This window comes from Gambusia affinis, linkage group LG15 (genome assembly GCF_019740435.1).
Source record: "Gambusia affinis linkage group LG15, SWU_Gaff_1.0, whole genome shotgun sequence".
Taxonomy (NCBI): domain Eukaryota; kingdom Metazoa; phylum Chordata; class Actinopteri; order Cyprinodontiformes; family Poeciliidae; genus Gambusia; species Gambusia affinis.
Window position 1 is genome coordinate 25,457,976 of NC_057882.1, and position 22,251 is coordinate 25,480,226.

At 38.4% G+C, this 22,251-nt stretch overlaps 1 long non-coding RNA gene across 2 annotated transcripts; it reads left to right on the top strand.

Annotated features, from left to right (window-relative positions):
- Nucleotides 1-21,404, top strand: LOC122844680. Of its 2 annotated transcripts, none has more exons than XR_006372911.1 (3): nt 1-166; nt 1,666-1,739; nt 20,851-21,404. It is a non-coding gene; the product is annotated as an uncharacterized LOC122844680 (long non-coding RNA). The 2 variants fall into 2 exon arrangements; XR_006372912.1 differs by lacking the exon at nt 20,851-21,404 and adding an exon at nt 19,923-20,115.
- The last annotated feature ends 847 nt before the right edge of the window (nt 21,405-22,251 follow it).

The following is a 22,251-nucleotide window of genomic DNA, read 5'->3' on the forward strand; positions in this document are numbered from 1 at the left end:
CGAAGACCTGATGAAACCCTTGTTTAATTAACTTTGCTAACAAAGCTTTTCTGGTTATGTTTGGTTAAAACTGGTAATCTGGCACCAAGTGGACGTTGTTTCCAATAAACCTGATTACCTCTCAGATATTACTCCGCCATTTGAGGACTTGATGAGCTTCTGTCCTGTAAGTATAATGTGTTTAATGTTGCCCTGCTGTCTATTTTTGGTGTTATGTAGTTGTTAAAGTTTTATTAGCATATGGTTTTGTTTGAATAGTCTGTATTAACTCGACACATTGCATTGAGTTTTTGGCTAGCACTGCGGCACCTTGGTGTTCCTTCAGGCTCATCTGTTGGTTTTATTTTTATCTAATTTCATCGTTTTTACATCCAAACTGACATTTTTATGGCTCATTCTGCTGCGCGGCATTCAGTGTCCAGATAGACATCTGCTGCTTGTGCTTTTTATCTGTTTTTGTTTATTTTGATGGAGCTTTACCCTGAAGTTATGAAATGGACTCAATACTTTGATCATATATTGATGAAGCTGTTGCCCAGATTTAAGATGTATAAAGCTCTAGTAGTCACAAGTCAAAAATAAAGACTTTGTCCAAAATAACAATTAAAAAGCTAGTTTAAAAAATAAAATGACGGAAGATTTCTAATGTGGGTTATTTGGTTCCCTCCATATTAAAAGTCCAGACCAAAAATCCAAATTTTCAGAATTTCAAATATCAATTTGAACCCAAATTGAAATTTTTGTGGGATTTTTAAAAATGTATTTATTAATATTTACAGAAATAGTTATAAACTTTACATCAGCATTTAAAAGTCTCAACCTTCACAGCAAAAAGAATAAAATAAGATAAAAATTTGATGCAGGAGCAAAAATGGCATCTTTACACTGAATGACAAAAAATTATGTTGTGCTCATTGTTTTATTTATTTTTTTATTAAACTTGCTGTTTAGGTATTTCAGATGGTGGGATAATTGACACATGAATTTAGTTTCTAATGGGCTGAAATCATAACTGAACAAGCTGCCTTTATGAGTGAGCGTCATAAGATTGGTACTGAATGCTGATTCAGGCCTTTAGGTTGGCTAATGCTGATGACTTGGGAAGGAAATGATTCAGAAATATGTCTGCATTCAAACATATTTAGTTTTCCAGCTTCTTGCTCTTTCCTGCTGCTCAAGACTCCCTGCAGCCCAAATTAGCTTCATTACATTCCTTGTGTTGCATGAAAAACATCGTTCTAACTTCACTTTTCTTGTTAAAAGTTAAAGCTTCTTTGTCAATTTCCATTTAAATCTTCATGGTTCTTTTGTTATGAAAGAAATGAGTTAAAATTAGTTGGTTTGTTTTAAGTGAAGGCATTGCTCCTTCCAGGTTTTCTGCACAGGCCCGTCGGCCACTTCTTCTGAAACTTCAGCAGAAACACTGATGTTCACTCTTCTCTGAAGGCTTCCACACCTTTTCTGCTGAGCACAGTTTTCTCTCTTCACAGAGAATAAAAATTTGTGAAACAAATTAATGTTAAAAGTTCAGTTATTTAGTTAAATTTTAAACAGGATATATGAGATCTCACCATTAGCAACCACAAGATATTCCTATATTAAGACCTAGTGGAGAGTGTGGGATTTAACTGCTACTTTTTCTGTCTTTCTCGCTTTCACTCTAAGGGGAAAATTACATGCATGTGGCTTTGGATTGATGGATGAATGCAGAGCCCCGAGGCAACAATTTCAACTTACAAGTGAGTCGGTGTGTGATTTCAGCCCAGCCTTTATGTCAGTTAAAAGACGACACCCCCTCATGCACAGTTATGATGGGAGGTTGTCAGTCTGGTTTTATCACTGCATTTCCCCACCATGCTGCTTTGACTAGGCCTCTGCTACATGGTGACTGTAAAATGTGAATTTATATTCTTTATTTTGCTCCTATATGAGTCTGTGCTGCTAAGATGTAGTTTGTCTTTTGCTGTGAAACATTGTCTTCAATAACGAAGGAGAGATGACATTTTCAGATTGTGTTTTTATCTCCATCAGCTGTGTGAAGGTGACTCTGTTTATAAGCTTTTCCATGCATGAATTGTTTGAACATCCGTCAGTTTATTTTGTCAGTTTTGAAAAAATATGCAGCACTAAAAAATGTTTCGCATCAATCCACTTTCACAAAAGTAAACTGGATTTCTTTTTGAAGGATTGCAGCTGAACAAGAGATTTTAGGAAAGCTTTGTGAATATATTATACGCTGTATGATAAAATATATGAGTTTATGCAGACACAGCAAACACTATCTGAAGATAGCAGGCATCTGAACTGAGCTTATTTAATGTTCTCAGAACAGTGATATTAAAATGCTGCAAGATAAAAATGAATATAACTGTCTGAATTTAGTTTTTACTTTAAAACTCGACATTTATTTTATTCCAAACAGACAAAAAGTAAAAACAAGAAAAACTAAAAATTAAAGCAATTATCTTGCCTAGTTGAAATGTAATTTTACAGTATCTGTTTGAAATTTTCAATCAGTTTAATAGATGAACTTTCACTTTGCCAAAACATTTATTGCCACAACATTTGGCAGCTTCACCGCACACAGAAAACATCCACCAGCTATGTACAGCTCTGCTGCCCATTTGCTGTAACCGGGATGGGAGGAAATTTATTTTCCGGTTTGTCGGTAAAGCTACATCTATGCTAAGCACCAGCTGCAGCAGCCCGCTGCGTTCAGCCTGCATTCTCCTGTATGAACAGCCACCAGGCAGCAGCTCCAGAAGGAGAAAGGCTGCCATCTTCCATTCATCGCTTCACTCATTTCCCCCGAAAACAGTAAAAACCGGATTGATCATGAATCAATGAAATCCCCCGGACCGAACTTGAAAACTGGACAAGTTATGCTGCTAGCTCTTAGCATTAGTCAACACTTCAGAGGTGGAAGTGAGAGTGTTGCGTAACACAAATAATCACCAGCTGGAACACGGTGCGCTAAGCCAAGCAGGTAGATTTCCTCAAATAATTTTTATAATTGTGAAACTCGAATCATTACAGGAATCTTTACAACCTTCCCTCAGTTCTGCTGTTTTATGCTAACGGCTCGTTTTTAACCCTCCAAATAAAAGTTGGTGGGTGTTATTCTCTGCATCTTCTCTGACTCCAGCTTCATGTGTAAATGTGTGTGTGTACACACTGTTGTGATGCTTTTGAGGGACAAATGAAGGTGAGCAATCACCTTGCTGTGTTCTGTTAAATCGGACCGAGACGGGCTGCCTGCCTGGGGCTAAAGCTGCTCTGTTATACACACACTCACATCGCTAGTCCGACATTACCCGAGCAAAATTATTCAGCTAGTTGGAGTCCTTTTTCAAAGATAATAAAAAAGGCCATCTCTTTTGCAGAAGTTCAGAAATAGGTGATCCAGTTTCTTTGTTGACCCAACGTGTTTGTCTTTTCGCTCTTCTTCTCTTTGGTGCTAAAAGCAAATGATGGTGAATCATTTATGAGCAGTGTTTAAGAAAATTCTTCAGATCTGGCAAAAATGTGCTCAGCCAATGATTCCTTTACTTTAAGATAGCAGTGAGTTAATTGGAGGTTTTATGGTTAATTATACTTTCACCAAACGTGAGACGATAAGCAAAGAGATTGTTTGAATTTTAGATTATTAGTATGATATACAGTTTTTTGTGTTGACTTGGTGGAAATGAGATGCTGTGAAAGATTTGGATTTATTTGTCCCCTCAGATAAACATGAACCCATAGAAAAACAGAAGATTTCCACTTTAAACTAAGTAAGGAAAAGTTACATTTTCTGATTTATTTTTCAAAAAGGAAACTACATTTTAATGGAAATATAACTAATATATTCATTAACATGACTCCACCTTGTTTGAATGCTGCATAGTTAACCAAAAGGCAGAAATTAAGTTGATAATCTTTACTTGGTCTGATTCAGTGTAACGACTATTCTGGTGCTTTTAGCTGCTCAGCTTTGTTCCTTTTACAGCCACATTTTCTCCCACATCTTCTGTGACAGTAGGATTGTGCAATATGGCATAAAATTCATAACACCATATATATTGTGATGGGTGGTGGTGATATATTTTACAATATGATTTGTGTAAAACTTGCAATAGAAATGGGGGAAACATCCTGTACTGATTGAGTAGAATGTATATAAATGTGTTAAACTTGTTTAATACTATTTTGTGGATTTTATCATGTAATGTTTGTAACTTTTGTTTTATGTTGCTAGATCTCCCTTAAAAAAAAATCTAATTTTAAGGGAGATCTAGCAATGATGGGCAGCAGCCTAATCTCACGACTACCTGATTAAATCAAAGCTAAATAAATAAATTAAAAATATATCTCTATATAGAAACACAATAACTTTAATGTAATGGACGTCTGTGTTGAATCCCGCCGTTTCTTCCTGGTGTTGCGACTGGAACTTGTAGTTAGTCTGACCGTGACATCTGCCGCGCTCCTTCTGAGCGTCGGGCTGAAACGGGTCAAACCCAAACCAGGTCCAGATAATTTACGGTTTTGCATCTGCCTTTTTAACGAGGTCTTCTGTTGCGCTCCACTCCGCGCTGCTTCCCGCTTGCTCTGTATTGATGTCGGACGGTTACGTCAACAAGCATCACCACGGTTAGCCGGTAGACTAGGGATCAATTATATCGCACTTTCCTTTGTAACAGTATTCAGTAATTGTTGCTATCCTGAAAAGTCCTCATCTTTCATCTCGCATTAATACAGTTCAGACTGACTCAGTGGGAAAATATTAAGCAGATTTATCTGCAGTGAAAACGGTGAAATAATGTTTTTGATTCTGAGGTGAAATTTGTGTCATGTCATGGAAAGAAAAGCCCAGGTGTGAATAATGAAGTCACAGGTTGGTATTCTTCCTCCTGCGGGTCACAGTCACACTGTCAGTGCTCACAGAAACACTTGAACAGCAAAGAGCCAACACTAATGCTATTAGTGACACCTGTGCTCTCTCCAGGTGAGTCGCTGTGGCCTCTTACTGACCCTGAAAACACAGAAACAGCCTTTAACTACTCAACACTCCCAGCAGATTATGTGACCGTCTAAATGCTCAGGTCTCTTGAGGGATGATGAACATGATTTTTTATCCATTAAATTGAAAACTGCTGTTGTGGAGAAGAGGCCACATTGAAATGTGTCAATTTAGAACAGATGCGTTTGTTTTCTCTACGTGTAGCAACGGGTGGATGTGCCACCACTTCCTCCAGCTGAACAGAAACTGACGTTATTGAAGAGCAACGGTCTAGTCAACACACAGCTTCAGTTATTACAGCTGGAAACTAGAGATCAGGCTGACCTTTGACCTGATCTCAAAGGGCAGCCTGATCTGACCTTTGAGATCAGGTCAGCCTGCATAAAGACGGTTACAAAGTCGGCCTTCTGTCAGCTGAAGAACATTTCCCGGTTTAAAGGAAATGTATATTAAAAGTATATAAAGGAGTCATTAGTTGTGTAAAACGTCTGGGTGGACCTAGCCCCGCCTTCGAGGCACAGCTCCTCCTCTGAGCTGCATCTCTCCCCGATGTTGTGATGACTTCCTGTAGGCGGAGCTTCAGAATGAGCAGGAGCTTCTTAAAGAGACAGAGACCCAATTTCAAGGCATTAAGTCAGAAAGCAACATTTTTATTTCTTATACCATATGCACTTTTATAGCATTTGGTATAAAATGCTTCATAAATCAACCATGTTGCCTTTTATAGGAAGGTAACATGGTTACTTGATTGTTTTATAAAATGATAGCCTGGAAATCACATAACATCGGCTCTTTAAAATGGCTGTAAACAAGTTAGTAGTGCAGAAACTAAACCAATAAAACTGGTTTGAATTTATCTTGTGAGGTCTTGTTGACGTAGCTTTGCTGCATTTTTATTTTCTGCTTTGCTAAATCTGACAGAGGGGAACTGTAAAACCAAAGGCATTGTTCTCATAACACATTTGTGATTATTAAGAAAATAACCTTAAAAAAGATCTTAACCTGTGTTATGAAGGATAAACTTTCCTCTGCAGCAGGATTATGAGCTTACAGTGAATTATTTCCTTTTATGTTTAGGTGCATCTCGGGTATATTTCCTGAGCAAAAGCCTAACCCTGCAGCAAACATTTCCTGGGAATGTTTCTGTTGGGGAAAGGAAAGCAGAAATCCACCGTTGTTTAGTGAGAAACCCAGTGCAGGTGAAAACACTCTGTTCTCTCCGTTGGTCTTATGTGACATTTCCAAAGAAATCAATACTTTGTTTGTGTGTGACATTTATAAGAAGCTCATAATTTGGTGTAGCTGCAGATTTAATAGTTGAGAGCATACGAGAGAAGGTTGAACCAGTGATCCGGACTCTCCACATGACAAGTGCTGATTACACCCATGTTTGCTTCCAAGAAATCATTGCAGGCTTTGAAGGCAGAGGCACCGAGCAAATGGCAGAGAGCTCATGTGGGGCAGTGGAAAAGGAAATTATCCCCCTGACCTTGAGCTGGAGAGGTTGTTGTTTTGTCAGGCTTGTGATCTGGATGGGAGTGCACACTTTAAATGAATCTGGGGTATTTATTGGATGTAAACATTCGCAGAGGTCTAAGAAACCTAAATTGCCGGTGAAGGGAGCATGATGATAGGTTGCCTATTTGGAATATTTAGTAAGAAATGTGTTGCTTTGAGGCACAGTAGTAAGAACAGATATTTGGAGCATTGAATGATGTTCTGATTCGCCGCTCCAGTTTCACCTCCAGCATTTCTTCCTTCATTGGACACAGTTCTACATTATTTCCTGGACAACTGTCCAATTCACTCATATTGCTACAGTTTCTTTTTGCTTTTCTTGAGTCATAAAATGTGCAGGTTTGGAGTGAATAGCGATTAGCATTAGCTGAGATGCTAGCTGTATTTTTCCCAACTTTAAACTTCAGTTTTTTTGCCACTTTGAGGCGTCGGTTTGGGTGTTTTTCACTCTCTTCCTTTTTATTCGCCTCCACAAAAAAGCCTGAGTCGTTTTAATGGGGTTAACTTTTCTATTTCTTAGGCTTGACGTTCAAACTGGAAGTCCCAATTTCGTACTTTTTCACATTTGTTTGAATACGTTGAGTCATTACCCCCCTTTCTGAACTATTTCTTCATGACTGATGCATCTGATGCATATCTGAGTGCCAGAACCAATGGGACTCTTAGACTGACAGTTTAGGAGCGTCTGCAGCTCCTCTCATGAACACCTGAATCAATCAAAGTTCTTGTTGCCAGGTCTCTGCAGAGCTAAATGTTTCAGGTGTGTTGTTGCAGGATGGTTTCTGTTGCCAGTTCACCTCAGTTTGTTCTTTAAAAAGCCAGAGACACAGACTGGAAGATCTGCAGATCTGCACACACCCTGTCACCCAGGCATCACAATGTTGCTCTTTTTAGCCTCTTTTTGCACCTTCCCATTTGTCCTTCTGCTACAGCGCTGTTTCTCAAACGTCTTCAGGCTGAGGATCACTTTCCCCACTTGGTACTCAGGAACCACCTAATCTTAAAATGTCCCTGCAGTAACACGACATTAACTCACTGTCTTTATTCGTTCTAATGGGAAAGGTGGCGCTGTTTTGTAAATGTGACTGTCGACAATAAACCAATGAAAAAGTCGACTGGAAGCGTTTTGAGTTATTGCGATTCTGAATTTATGGATTCAGAGCTTTCCCATGTTTGAAAACATCTCTGAAATCAAAAAGCTCTTTACTACAAGTGTTGTGTGCACTAATAACGTTGTAGTGCTATTTCTAATTTGGAAACATAATAAAATTAAGAGACTTGAGTTGCTTTGGCAAAAACAATCTTCTTTCAGGCAGTTGATAGCCCAACATAAGTCATTTTATTTTAGGTGTTAAGATGCAGTTAGCCAGCAGGGGGCGCAGCGCTGATCACCGCATCGTCATGTCGCATTCAGCACAGCTGCAGACCAACATCTACAGTCCTGTGGCATAATATGTATCGTAATAAAGTACAATAATAAAATTATTCACCTTTTCTTTCGTGGTATCACATATTTCATTAGTTCCAGTTTGTCTAACTTCAGTAAATCATTCAGAGCTCTGCAGAGTTTTAAACTTTCCTCACATTTAATAACCGCCAGTTTAAAAACTGACAGACAGAATTGACATTATTTACTGGGAAACCAGCAGAGGTGTTTCTGTAAACAGATACTAATATTTATGGAGAAAAGCTGGATTGTGATGCACTTTGACCTCCGCTGGACAAAATCCCCCATCAGAAACTTATAACTTATTGTTAGAGGAGCTGTCTGTCTGATTTAGTGCTGCTTTGATTAATGACTTCACGGTGCGTTCAGGTGATTAGGTCAGACTGTGGAGCTCAGAGCTGCAGCGCCTCACTTCTACCAATTAGAGAGTTGGTGAGGGATTTTAAAAAACAAGCCAGTGAGCGTCATTTGAGGGAAAGTTGAAGTTTTAGTGGAATAAATAATCCCAGCCAAGTGAATAAATAGAGGTTCATTCACTTGGCTGAGATTGTGGCTAAAGACTACCATTTCTGTTCTATATTTATTTTTAAAAGTCGGCCAAAAACAAAATTTAAACAAGTTTCCCATCCCCTGTAGAGCCAAGCTGTCTTATTGAACCAGTTTTACTGGAATATTACTGCCGATGCCAAAGAGGCAAACTGAGATCAAACAGCAGTCGCTTTAATAATCACAGAGAAATCCTGCAGAAAACACGGCGCTGAATCACAGCAGGGGGCGAAAATCATTTCAGAACACCTGCACAACAAAAACCTTAAACTTTCAGCTGTTTTTGTCTCAACTTATAACAAATATAATTAAATTAAAACAGAATCTACAGCTTAATGTAAACGTAGCCAAAGAGTAGAAATACTGCATAATAAAATGACTCAAGTAAAAGTACAAATAAATACTTTAAAAAGTTACTGAAGTAACTAATTGAGTAAATGTAACTAGTTACTACCCAACTCATCAACCTCTTGAACCTCAAAGTTTATTCCTCACATTTTATGTCCACATATTTCAACTTTGCACCGTTCACCGCTTTTCCTCTGACACGCACACACACGCACCTACACACACGCACCTACACACACACACACACACACACACACACACACACTCAAACTGAAGTGTGCCTTTAAGCCCTCAGACATGAGGTCTGGTCGTGACGATAGACTCTCCTTTGGTCTGTTGGAGGGAAAACGTCAGCAGGACGAACGGCGGTGGGAGGAAACCTGTGATGATGATGATGATGATGATGATGATGATGATGAGCTTCGACAGGAGGGACGGTAACAAAACTAAATCACTCATAAAAAGAAAATGAATAAAAACCGCATTAGAGGAGTGAGAAAACTCGGCAGGTGGCTGACAAAACCAAAGTCAAATTGAAGAAAGCTTCGTCACGTCGGCGTCTCTTAATGTCCCTGAAAACAGTTTTCTCTTTTTCTGAGAGAGAGAGAGAGATGATGTGGATTTATTTATGATGATAAAGTTGTAAATCTGAAGTTTTCTTTCTGTAGTTATCCCAGTGACCTCTGTTTTTGTTTTATTTTAACAGATTGACTTGTTTGCCTGCTGCATCCTGTTTTACTTTAACACTCCGTCTCACCTGTGTGAAGGTGAGCAGCTGCTCTCCCCTCAGGGGGGAAACAAAACCAGGTTTGGCTTCATGAAAACAACAAACAAGAAACTCGGGTTGTTTCCATCGACACAACTTTCTACGCAACCTAGAACATTTCAGATTAATCACATTTTTGGCAGAAATGTGCTCCTTCGTTAACAAACCGCCGTGAAAATCACTTTGAGTTTCTAACATTTTTATTCTTTTCTGTTGGCATTCAAAGCCATTAACCTGCTTCCTGCTCATTCTGACGTCCTGAAGCACCAGGAGGACAAATATTTGGCTGAGCAACAGATTCATGAGAAAACCAAACTCAGACCATCTAAATCAAAAATGATTATTTAGATTATTTAGATTGTTATTTGTGTTTTGGCTGTGGGGATCTGCTGACCTTCAGGTAGAAAAGGAGGAAAGCCTGAGGCAGAAAAACTGGCCGGGAGAACAACAGAACGGTCATCGGTAAAAAAACACACTTCACTTTGAATTAATTAGACCCTGGAAATGATTTACACACATTAAAATTTGATTTATTTAGTTAAATAAATTTATCAGGATTTTATGCGACTCACCAGAACAATTAGTGCTTAATTGCAAAAAGGGCAGAAAAAAGTTTTGTTTTCAAAACATTTTACAAATTAAATCTAGAAAGTGTGGCAGGCATTTTTTTTCAAAGGCACTTTTCATACATGTAGCAGTTTTGTAAAGGCATCGGGTGTTTATTGAAGATTAGCGAACAAAAAGCAAACATTAAGTTTTTTAAAAAACTATTTGAAAAAAGTTTTTTTAGAAACCAGAAGTGAAATTAAAGGTGAAAGGTTCCAGACCTGGTGAGGCACAACAAGCGTTACAAAATAAATAAAAACCAAAATGTGTGATAAATGGTGCTGTGAAGTTAAAATCAGCAAAACAAACTGATTGTCCAGTTTGTTTTGCTCAGGCAGGTGAATAAGGAGTTACAGATAATTCAAACTACAAAACACCAACTTTTATCAGGAATGATCATGAGGCAACAGTTAGCAGTGTTTTGTGAATGATTTAAAAAAAACATGAGCAAATCAGAAACTCCTTTATGAGCTTGTTTTGGAAATGAACGTTTTTACAAAAAGCAAAATCTGGAGGTTTGGTCGATTCAGTCAGGCTTGCAGTCGATGCTCCATCAGGCCTGGTTATTGACTAAGAAAGGACTGGGAGTTGGTCGGCTCTTTTCCATTAGCCGTGCATCTGAAGCACTTGGAGAGCTAATAAGAGACCAGCTGCGCCTCGGAGTCGGCCGTGCTGCAGCCGCCGTGCTGCAGCCGGGTCAGGGCGGCCTGCAGGAAAACACCTTTCTGGTGACGCAGGCTCAAAACACGGAGGAGCGTTTCTCCCTTCACCTTCCTGATAATAATTAGGACTGGGGGAGCAAGAAGCAAAAGATGTGAGCGCCGTGTTGGGTTTGCTCTTTATTCTTTCTAAAACTGTTGCAGGGAAATGCAACGTCCTTATCCAGGAAATGAAAGATAAGTTCAGCTTATCTTATTTTAACTTTAATCCTAGAACCAGTTAAAATATCTCCTAAAATCAAAGTTTGGTTAAAACTCATGTCTACAGATCAGCATTTCTCAAACCTTTTCAGGCCGAGGATCACAAACTATTCACCAATTTAAAGTTTCCCCCACAATGACCTCTCACTCACTACACACAACCTGAAATGAAAATCTTGGTCTCTTAACTCTTTTTATTTGTTCCTCCTAATGTGGAAGGTGGAGCTGTTTAGTCTGACGCTTCAGGTTTGATGTGTGTGCACTGTGAAGTCTGACGCTTCACATTTCGCTCCAGGCGTTGAGAGGAGACTCCTTGGCTCAAACTCTTCCACCGTCTCCTGCATTTTATGTCTAAATAAATACATTTATTTAACATAACTCAACGGTTTTGCTGGACAGATTTGGAGAGATCTGCAGGCAGGCGGACGTAGATCTGCAGGGCTGCGGACGTAGATCTGCAGGCAGGCAGGCGGATCTGCAGGGCTGCGGACGTATATCTGCAGGGCTGCGGACGTAGATCTGCAGGCCTGAGAAACTTTCCACCTTCTTTATTGACTCGGTTTTAAGCGATTTATTATTTTTAAACACAATCCTTTGGTAAGCTAGCTGTAGCTAATAGACGGACGGATCTAGAGCAGTTGGACCGTTGGATGTCATTTACCCAGAATGCATTGCAGCATCAACAACATGGCAACGTTCGTGTGACAATATTTTACTAAAATGTATAAAAACTAAACATGCAGTGTTTTTACTGTGTTGTTTTTACAACCATTTTTTAAAGTTTTCCAGTTATTCTGTATTAATCAGGAAAATTTATCTGAAACAACTTCTGACTCAAAAATACAGATTTCCCAAAAAGCTTGTTGAGTTTTGAAATGGATAATTGATGAAATAAACTTTGCAAATCAAACTGAACCATTCTCTGCTCACACTGGGCTGAACGTTTTGGACTTTATTTTCTTCACAGCAAAGGAAGTCTCTTATCAAGCCTTATGAATTTTAATATAAACACACAGATATAGATATATATATAAATAGATCTGTCTTTGTTGCTGTGGAAACGGCCACGGTTCCAGTCGTTTGAAAAACTCTTATTGTTTTTTGTTCTTCATGAATTTATCAGTCGGTTTGGGATGAAGGAAAAATAGTTTTCTAAAAAACAAAGGAATGAAAATGGTGTTTTTTCCTTATTTTTGTTATGTTTTAATCATATTCACACTGGACTAGATTTTATTTTATGATAAATACCTCAAAGCTGAAGCATTTATTTCCCAGTAAAGGAATTAAATTTTACTGTTGGGCATTTCTATACATTTAGAAATCGACACATTTCAACGAGGCTGAATTGCAGTATAATTTATTACTTTACTATTATTAGTGAAATTTACATTCACACTTTACATTCAGCTTTACAAACCTGTTTATTTGTAATAAAAACATTGAAATAACTAGAAGACTAATTTAGGATTTTTTCATAAAATTGTTGAAACTTTATATTTTTACCATATAATTTTATTTTGTAAAACGTGAAAATTTAAAAAGGGAAGAAATGAGGGAGTGAATTTGGTAATATTTGTTTATTTATAGTTTTAATCGATGCATTCGAAGGCAGAATGTTTCTATCAGGATCCTGAGCTGCCACAACCAGACTGACACAAACTGAACATTTATTATATAAAATATGGCGTTTTTATTTTATTCCTCTTTATGTTCAATCCAACAGAGTGGCTGTTGTTTTTTAATCTCTTTTTAAAATTTCAGTAGTTTTTAGGAAACTAGCTTGTTGAAATTTAAGCCCAGTTTTTTATTGTTTTGTGGAAAGAAATCCACTTTGTGCTTTACTGTCCAAATTTAGTAAAACTGTAGAAGGAATGTATTTCCACAAGTAAAAAATGGAGAGAATTATTTCACAAATGTAAAATCCTAAGCAAAAAGTGAAAGCTGATATCTATTTGAGAGGAAAATCCGTGAAGCGTTTTGTTCTTCTTACCTTCAGTTTTCAACCAAACCTGCAGAAACGAGGCGTGAAATCAGATATTTCTTCAAAATTCAATTATAATAGAAAACTTTCTGTTATAATAGAAAAATCTGCATTTAGAAGAGTAAAAATGGGAAAAATTAAACAGGTTTCTCAGAGATTACAATGTCCTTGGCAGCTTTTCTCATCCAAATAATTAAAATTCCTGATCACTGCAGGACAAACGATGAAGCTGATGTTGTGTTGCTGTAATTTACAACACAATAAAATGTTTGCTTCCTGTTCTTGCAGTGCAGTCGCTTCTGTTTGCTCTAATTGTGTTTTATGTGGATGGGATAGAGGTCACCCTGTCCTTGAGAAACAAATCAAGCTGCATTTACCCCCAAGATGCTTTTAGTGTCAGGAGATGCTTTGCTCCACTTTTGGAAACCAGCTCAGGGACAAGAGAGCATCTTTACCAACAAAACTCTTAATGAGAGAAACATCTACCAATATGCACACACACACACACACACACACACACACAGAAAGAGAAAACCTCCTGAACCTTTCCTCCGTTCCCTTTTGGCTCCTCCCCAGTTTCAGGACATAAAGCTGTTTTTCTGACTTTATTTTAACTTGTGGCAGTTTGTTAAATTCCCATCGCTCCGTCGCTGACCCTGGTGAGAAAACCGTAGATTGCAGAGAGCGAGTAACCCCGCCCCCATCTCAGTGGAGCTGCAACTCATTTTCAACACTTTCACCCTCTTTCTGGAGGAACGGCGCTCTCTGGAAAGGCCCATGTGCCACAATGGGTTTGTGTGATGATATGATTTGCCATGAGAGTTTGCGCTACCATCGTTGCTCAGCACACCATTTAGATTACTTTCACCTCATCAGCCCACATGCTCTTGGCTGAGACCTCCGGGACGTTCTCCCATGAGGACAGATGTTTTCACTGCGCCACCAGTGTGTGTGCCTCAGTGTGTGGGTTTTGTCTGCATGAGGCGAGATAAGGAAATGGGAAGATGGGGAAGAAAGGACACCGGGGAGAGAAAGAAAGACATTGGTGACCTATAGCGAAATGCAGGGGAGCTGTGTAAACAGCAACTGTCTGTCGGCTTGCAGTGGAGCCATTTGTGTTTATCCAGACGTACTGATTCGACTTCATAACCGGAAACCAAATGACTGTAATGTTTGCATCCTGTAAATAAGCTGCAGCTTCAAAACTTACAAGATCCAGGAACCAAAAGTTCAGCTACGTGAGATGTGATCCTTGTTTTGCTGTTAGTTTAACCATAGTCTTTTTTTATTTTAGCTATAATTTATTTGTATTTTTTTCTTTATTTTAACTATAATCTCTTTATAATTACTTTTCTTTGGACTAGCTGTAATCCTGTTTCTTTTTCAAGATGTTGTGAGTAAAGACCGACTCCTAATCATGGCAGCTCTTAGAGGCTTGGATGTTTTAGGCAGCAACTTATATCTTCAAAGTTGTTGCTAAAGGCAGAAAAATGAGCAGGAACAGGGATTTACGTGGCAGTTTGGTCCGACCATCTCCAGAGCGTCTGCAGCCTCGGAGGAAACGGGCAACATGGTGACGGTTAGGGCCGGCCGCTGGGGTCCAGGTGGTGGGGTCCAGGTGGTGGGGTCCAGGTGGTGGGGGCCGCCAGGGCAGTCAGGTGGTTTTAGGAAACATCTGAATGTTGGATCCTGCCTTTCATGCAGACGTTGCTTTGACAACGTCTGCATCAACGTTGCTTCGGCTACCTGGGTGTTGCTGCTGGTTTGTGGATCTTCTGTCTGCAGGTTGATGTGCTGATTTAACCTCCCAGTTCCTCAAATCCAGTTGTTCATGTGTTATGTGACCGTAACGTCTAAACCTTGTATAATGGGTTAGAACTCGATCTGATTTTAGGATCTGGGGTTTTCTGCCCAGGGAAAACAGCCGTTTTCCTTCCTATTTAGACAAATGAAACTCTTGTTTTTCCCTCTATTGCTGTGAACTTTAATATACTTTAACTCATCAAGTCACTTTCAGATATTATGCGACCGTCGATCCAATGAAAACGAGTTTTCAGAACCTTATTAGTCTGACTGGGGCGTCAAATGCATTTTTGTTAGCATAGTCCATTTGAGCCAAGTTTTACCTTTTCCTCCATGGAAATGATGTTCCAGAAGTAATTTATTATTTCCCTTCAGTGCTTTTCATTTCATTTCTAAACTAAAATCATAATTAAACCAAAGCTGGGAACCAGCAGAAATCCAAAAACCCGGAGACAGATGAAACCGAAGCTCCTGGTGAGGATTTGACTTTAATATTTTTGAGTCGTAAAAATTTGCACTAGGACTAATTTGTAGATTAATTCATGCTGTTTGTCGTAGTCATTTGACAGTTTGATGAATGTAACATTTGAATCCATTGATGCTTTTCTTTATAAATATTTTTTAATCCTATAATGTCAGAATCTCATTTTGATTCAACTTTAGATCTTTTTTTTTTAAGTGTTTCTAATGGATGAGCTTTTCTTTGCTCAACGTTGCTCCTCTTTATATTGCAGGTCAGACCTTAAAGACATGATTGAAACTGAAAGTGTATTTAAAGTACATTTATGTTTTTACCTTTAATGAAAGTGGAGCCAAGCCAAAACTTTACTCTTATGTTATAATCTATGCTTCAGTCAAATGGTTCAAAAATGTGCTGGATTTTTAAATTGCCCATTTTCCCTCCAATCAATCAGTCTGCAGAGTTTCAGGACAGAAATGTTTCATCTGCTCTGAAAATAACCGGCTGCATTTTCAAGGTCGAACGTGGCGCACTGTAAAACCTTCGATTAAATTCACTTTATTTGAATGGGATTATGGGTATTAATGAATGTACAATATGTTTTAAATGCGCTGCTTTTAGCAAGATGATCATTTCTGTCTGTCGTCCCGGGAAACGGAGACGGCATACAAAACAGCATTAATACATAAAAAATAACCAAAAACTGTTGCAAAGTTACACAAAACCCATCAGTCAAACAACTATTGAATAATATTTTCCTGCTCAGGTGATTCTGTGATATATTAAGTGTATATTTATATTTTTTAACGTTTTTCCATCATGTCAGTCAGTTTGATTTATAGGCTGGACGCCTCATTTAGTCATGAATACTTTTATTTAAAGTTTGTCACTCCAGTGTTGTGTAAGTTTTTGTTAGCGTTCCTAAATTTACGCCTCCAGTTTATTGACTTCTAGTTAAGCTGCTGCTATTTGATGATTTTTTTTGTCATATCCTAATGATGTCCATAATAAATGCAGTAATGGACTAATTTAAAACTGCATGTTTTCTGTATTATGTCAACTAAATTCACATTTCTACTTGATAAATTAGCTGAAGTCCAGTCTGGATGGAAACATTAAATGTATTGTCACAGATTCTCCTTCAGATTGCTCTCACTGGATGGTCTGATGTCATTTTTAAATATTAAATTATAATTTGACCAGTTTATTGATTAGACTTTTTATCAAATACGTTTTTGCTCGAGTAATTTCTTTGGCTGTTACTTTCTACTTTCACTTGAGTAAAAATGTGTCAAAGTATTTCTGCTCTTCTGTAATGTACTCCAGTATTTTTACATATCAAAGATTTTCTGCTTCCTTCTCACAACTGTAGTGGCAGAAATCAGTAGATGCATCGTAGAGAAAAGATTGTAGAAAAGCTTTTATAGATCGGAGTTCAGGAACGCTGTTGGACCGGCCTCGTGTGGGAATCGTTTTGTTTCTGGTCCGAACTCTCCCAGCCCTTTTTATCCATCCTTTCATCAACCGAAGGGAATCCATAGACACGGCCAACCTCATTAAACTCACTGCCATCAAAATGGGGCTCAATTATAGTGAGTGTGTGGAGCGGCGCTGCAGATCAATACTGCAGGAATCTGACGGCGCGGTGCGAACGCTACAAAAACACGAGAGGGAATGAGGAGGACGCCTCGTTACGCCGTCTGGATTTTATCTCAGCTTTGTTCTTTCATTTGGAACAGACCGAACATTTTATAATCTAGACCTGATTTATGTTTATTACCGTATGAATGAAACAGTGCAGGTCTGCTGTGTACAGTATATAACTGCTACAGTGACATGTGATCTCTGCTGGCCTTATTATTGTGCCAGGAAGGATTTAAAGAGTGAAGAGCTGAACTGGTTTCCAGTTCACAAACGGGAAACCTTTTGGTTTTTGCATGTTGGGATTACCAAACCTCAACATAAAACCGGTTGGTTTAATGAACTCCCTGGAAAAGCTTCCCTGCATTTCACCATTTATCTCACAGAAAGAGCCGGCAAATAAATCTAAACTAACCAGGAAGACGAGGGCTACGTACCGCATGTTAGACACAAAATAAAACGTTCTGTCCACAATTTTATAGTAAATAGGGTTAACTGATAAAAACTAAATCCAATAACTAAAATATATTTCTTTAAATAAAGGAAAACCTCAAAGACTCTACTGGTGTGAATAAATTTTAACCTTCTGATTTGTTTTTCTCCAGACACATGTAAACCTTTTAAAGTCTTATTTTTTGTTGTGAAAGTAAATAACACCCAACATATGAAGACTATCTGCACCTGGCCATGCTTTGATGAGCATGAAAGATGGTAACTCCAGTTACAGTCCATTAGCTTTTGCTGCATTGAACTCCAGCTGCTTTGATGCCATCAGCAGATTGGCTCAATCGAACAGCAGCTGCATTACATGAAATGCTACTTTAAACCTGAAATTTGATCCAAAACATTTTCTGTTTGTGTTTTTCTTCTATAAAGTTTCTCTGCTGCTTGAGAGAAACTGGTGTTTGTGTCCGAAAGCAACTTCCTCATTGCTAATATCTGTCTTAGCTGGAGAAAAAAATCTTAATTTAGATTTTGCTGCTAGAGACCAACAACAAGGTTCCATGTTTAAACTCCCAAAGCTATATTTGTTTAATTCTGCCACAAAAATAAAAAATAGAGCAGAATACAAAGTGGAATAACTGTTGACTCCATCATCCATGTGAATCGTAGTTAATATTTTCCACTGAATCTAAAAACTGTTTCTGTTAATAAATCCTGCTTCAAAATGTTCTATGTAACTCCCATTATCCAGCGCAGGGAATACAAATTTCGTTTTTATAGAAATGTGAGACATAGATCAGCAGGAATTGTTGTTTAAAACAGTAAGTTAGTGTTTATTAGAGCATCAGTTTGCAGGGATACTGAGATAAATGACTTGATCTGTGAAATCAAACATTTACTCAATGAGGCATTTATTAGCAGGGGAATGATGCGACAAAACAAAAGCTGTGGAAACAATTAAATCTTAATCAGTTAACTTGATTTGACCAAAATATGTTAAATAATGAAGAAATGATTAATATTTCTCCAGAACAAAACTGCCAACTTCTTTCACCCAAATACTTTAAAAAATAAAACCACAGCTAGTGGCGACAGGCAGCAAAGGGCATTCACTCTGGGCCACAGCGCCCCTAGAGGGGAGGCACAGCACTGCACTGCCTCTCTGCCGTCTTCCTTCATGTTTCAACAGACAGTAAATTCAACAATTATTTTTATTTTTTAGGGTTACATAAAACTTCCAGTTTTACTGCAATCGTGGAAATTTGTGCAAAATTGAGTCAATTTTTTGAGCATTTTTTATGCATAATTGTGAGTTTATTGAACATTTTAAAGAGGTTTGAAGAGATATAATTTACTTCTATACTTCTAGTCTGTAATTAAGTCACATTTACATTCATAAGTGCAAATTTAGCAAAATCCCTTGCAAATATTTCTGAATTAACAATTTGTTGCAAAAAAAAAAACAACTTCTGGAGGGATTGATGTGGAAAAACTGTTGGATATGATTTAATTTTTAGAAGAACTTCTCAAATGCAGAGACGGTTCTGAATGTTGTCGGGGTTGTCGATACGTTCTGACGCCTTGGAGATCTGAATGTGGCCCACAATGAAACGGGTTCCAGCCTCCAGTCTCGCTGGCTTTAACGAGCGCCGACTCCATCATGAGCTCTCCCGATGCACTGAAACGGCAATTACAAGGACCTGATGGGAGCGCAAGGTGAGAGCAAACAACTCCCCTCGCTCATCAGGAAATGGGAGGACAGGATCCATGAAATGGGACGCTGTGATTATTCAGTCCACAAGCTGTTAGGGCGATGGCTTTTTAATCGCTGCTAATGGTGTTCCTACAAACACAGGCGCCCCATGGGAGTTTGGAGAGTGACTTTGGTCCACTCCTTCACTGCATCCTCTCAGTGCATCTATCACTTAATGATATCTTGCCTCACACTTTGTTTTATTCTTTGCTCCTTTTTCTCTTTGCTTTTCCTCCCCTTGGACAGCAATTATGCACTAGAAACAGAGTGGCTGTTATTTTTAATGTGCCAGCGCTCTCGCCTTTTAAAAGCAAACACAGGATTGTGCTCAGCAGCAAACAGTCACCCCAGGGCAATGTATTAGCTGCTGAAGTAGCTATTTAGACTGAAAGTAAGTGAGTCGAGGGATGACAGGTGAGCTAAATGCTTTGGGTTTGCCAAGGACACTCGCTCCCTCCAACATCCTTCATGCTCGTGTTGTAGAAAATCACTCAGGAGGATCTTTTCCTCCATAGCTACTATTTTCTCCTGCATCTAACTTTTTCCTCTTCATCCATAGTAAGAGCTTCCTGCTGGGGCTGGTGCTTGGCTGCTCCTCCTCCAGCCGGTTGCTGCTCACTGAGAGCAAAAGCACCAGAGATTGAAAGGAGTCTGAAATTGTGCTCCATTTTGTGCTGCCTCCCCCAGAATCCTCCCGCTGTGCTGCGACTTCAGCAGACAATATAGAAATGAACCCAGGTTAGGAGCTGCAGAGACACATTGTCAAGAAAAGTCACAAACCGTCGTCCCAGTTCTGGTAGAGACGTGGCAGAAGTGGAAAGTTTGAAGTGTGAATGGAAATACAGTTTCTACTCTGAAGAAGTTTCAGATTTTTTATCTGTAATCAAGCAGAACTGTGATGCTCAGTTTCTGTCAAAAATGCTCTGGACTTATTTTTAGTATTTAAAATATATTTATCATGTAAAATCTAATTTTTTTAGCTCTACATAATGTTAAACCTCTTCAAAAACAAACCTGGAGTTGCCTTGATTCTTCCATTCCTGTATGAGAAATCCTTTGATCTCCATGGCAACCATTGAGCTGGTCAGCTGGGTGGACGTAGCCCCGCCTCCAAGACGTAGCTCCGCCTCTGAATTTAATCTTTTTAATTTAAATATTCATTTTTTAAATTTTGTTTCTGCCAAAGTAACTCTATTACTATTTTTGTTTTATTATTCTTCTAAATTACAAATGGCTCTAATTTGGCATTATTGCACACAACATTTTGAGTTTATTTGTTTGATGTCACTGGAAAACTTACACTCCACACTTTGACAGTCTGTAAATAACTCAAAATGCTAAAGTAGATTCATGTTTTATCGTGGCTGGTCACATTTACCAAACAGCTTGGATGAAAAGAGAAATCAACAATAAGTGAGTTAAGAGGCTGAATGTGTTATTTGGGGGCAATTTAATTATGTAAATGCTCATTTGTAATATTACAGCTATGCTTCTGTATGCCTAATATTTACATTTTCATAATACAAATATTATTCCACTGAGTTCATCCAGACCAAGCTATGAAAACAAACATCCGATGAGAATTTATTTCCATGTTTTCTCATAAAACCAACAGAAATGAGGTGGAGTTGCGTCTGCTGAGGCGCAGAGGGCATCATGGTACGTTTATCGACTGGAAGGTGACTTTCTGCAAGCGGCGCTGCTCCCTGCTGACCAGCAGCGCTCTGGGTGCAGGACTCAACGCCCGACGCGCCTCGCTGGGTCTTTCTCCCTCGGCTTGGAAAAAACGGCTCCATGTTTAGACTTTTTGTTGGCCATAAACAAAAAACATTACACTTGGGGTTAATTGCCCTGAGCTCACCATCACACCCCCATCAACTGTTTTTCATTTACCCAGAACATTCTGCTGGTCTGTGCACCTTTGGGAAGTTGGGAAAATTTCACTCCGGTACTTTTGGGAGGTTGTTAAAATTCCAGGTAAAGTGGTGATAAAAACTAAAATATATGGATTTTCAGTGTTTTTTTTTTCAGTTTTATTGCTGGCATATTATAAAATGACATTTAAGAGTTAACAGAGCATTTCCTCTTGAACAAATGTTTGATATTTTCTTGAACAGGTTTTGTTTTTTCAAATACTAAGAAGCTGAAAATAACTCATTTACAGAAGAGGATTAGGGCCATTTAAAAAGTTTAATTATGACTTTAATCTCACAGATTAATCTGTGAGATTGGCCCTAATCCTCTTCCTTACTCATTAATTGGTTTTACTATGTTAAAATAACAGGTGCAGTTTTTGTTGCAAGAGGTTTGGTTTGGTTTTTGTCGACGTTTTGTAGTGGAAGACATTAAAAAGAGAAAAGCCTTTTAAATTTATGATCAAAATTACTTTGTGACGTTTGCAGAGTAAAAGTGGGAAATAAAACGTTGATGAGTTAAATTGAGTCATGTTGGTTTGGGTTTGAGCCTTTTGTTAGAAAAGTAACACCTCACCTGAATAACCCAACCGGTAATTTGAAAGCATGAGGAGGCGATCTATTTTAATAATCTGCTCAAACGTCTTGTGGCAGCCATATTGAATATCCTTGAAGAATCCAGTGGATTTGTGCTCAGAGTCCATATCTGGTACATCATCTTGACTGCTGTACCGAGATATTAGAAATCCATACACCCAAAATATGATGTATGGTTCTGTAGCTGTGGAAGTGACTGGAGCCTCGGCTTTTTCTAGAAGAAAAGAAAAAGTATTAAACTTCAAAATTAAGAATAATCTACAGATTCCCAGCAGTGGAAAAGGTCACATGTGTGGCTAAAGAAACAGACGATTTGTTTTAATGAGGCTCTTGGCTTGTTGTGTGAAATAAAAGTCTCACGTATTGAAGGCAGTTTGGCCAAATTTTCACCCTGCGTTTTATTTCACCCTCTCATCTCAGAAATATGTATAGAAACGGATCCAAGCAAGATGCATTTGTTTCCAACAATATTTCACAGATTAGCTCAATTTTCTTTTTTAGATTTA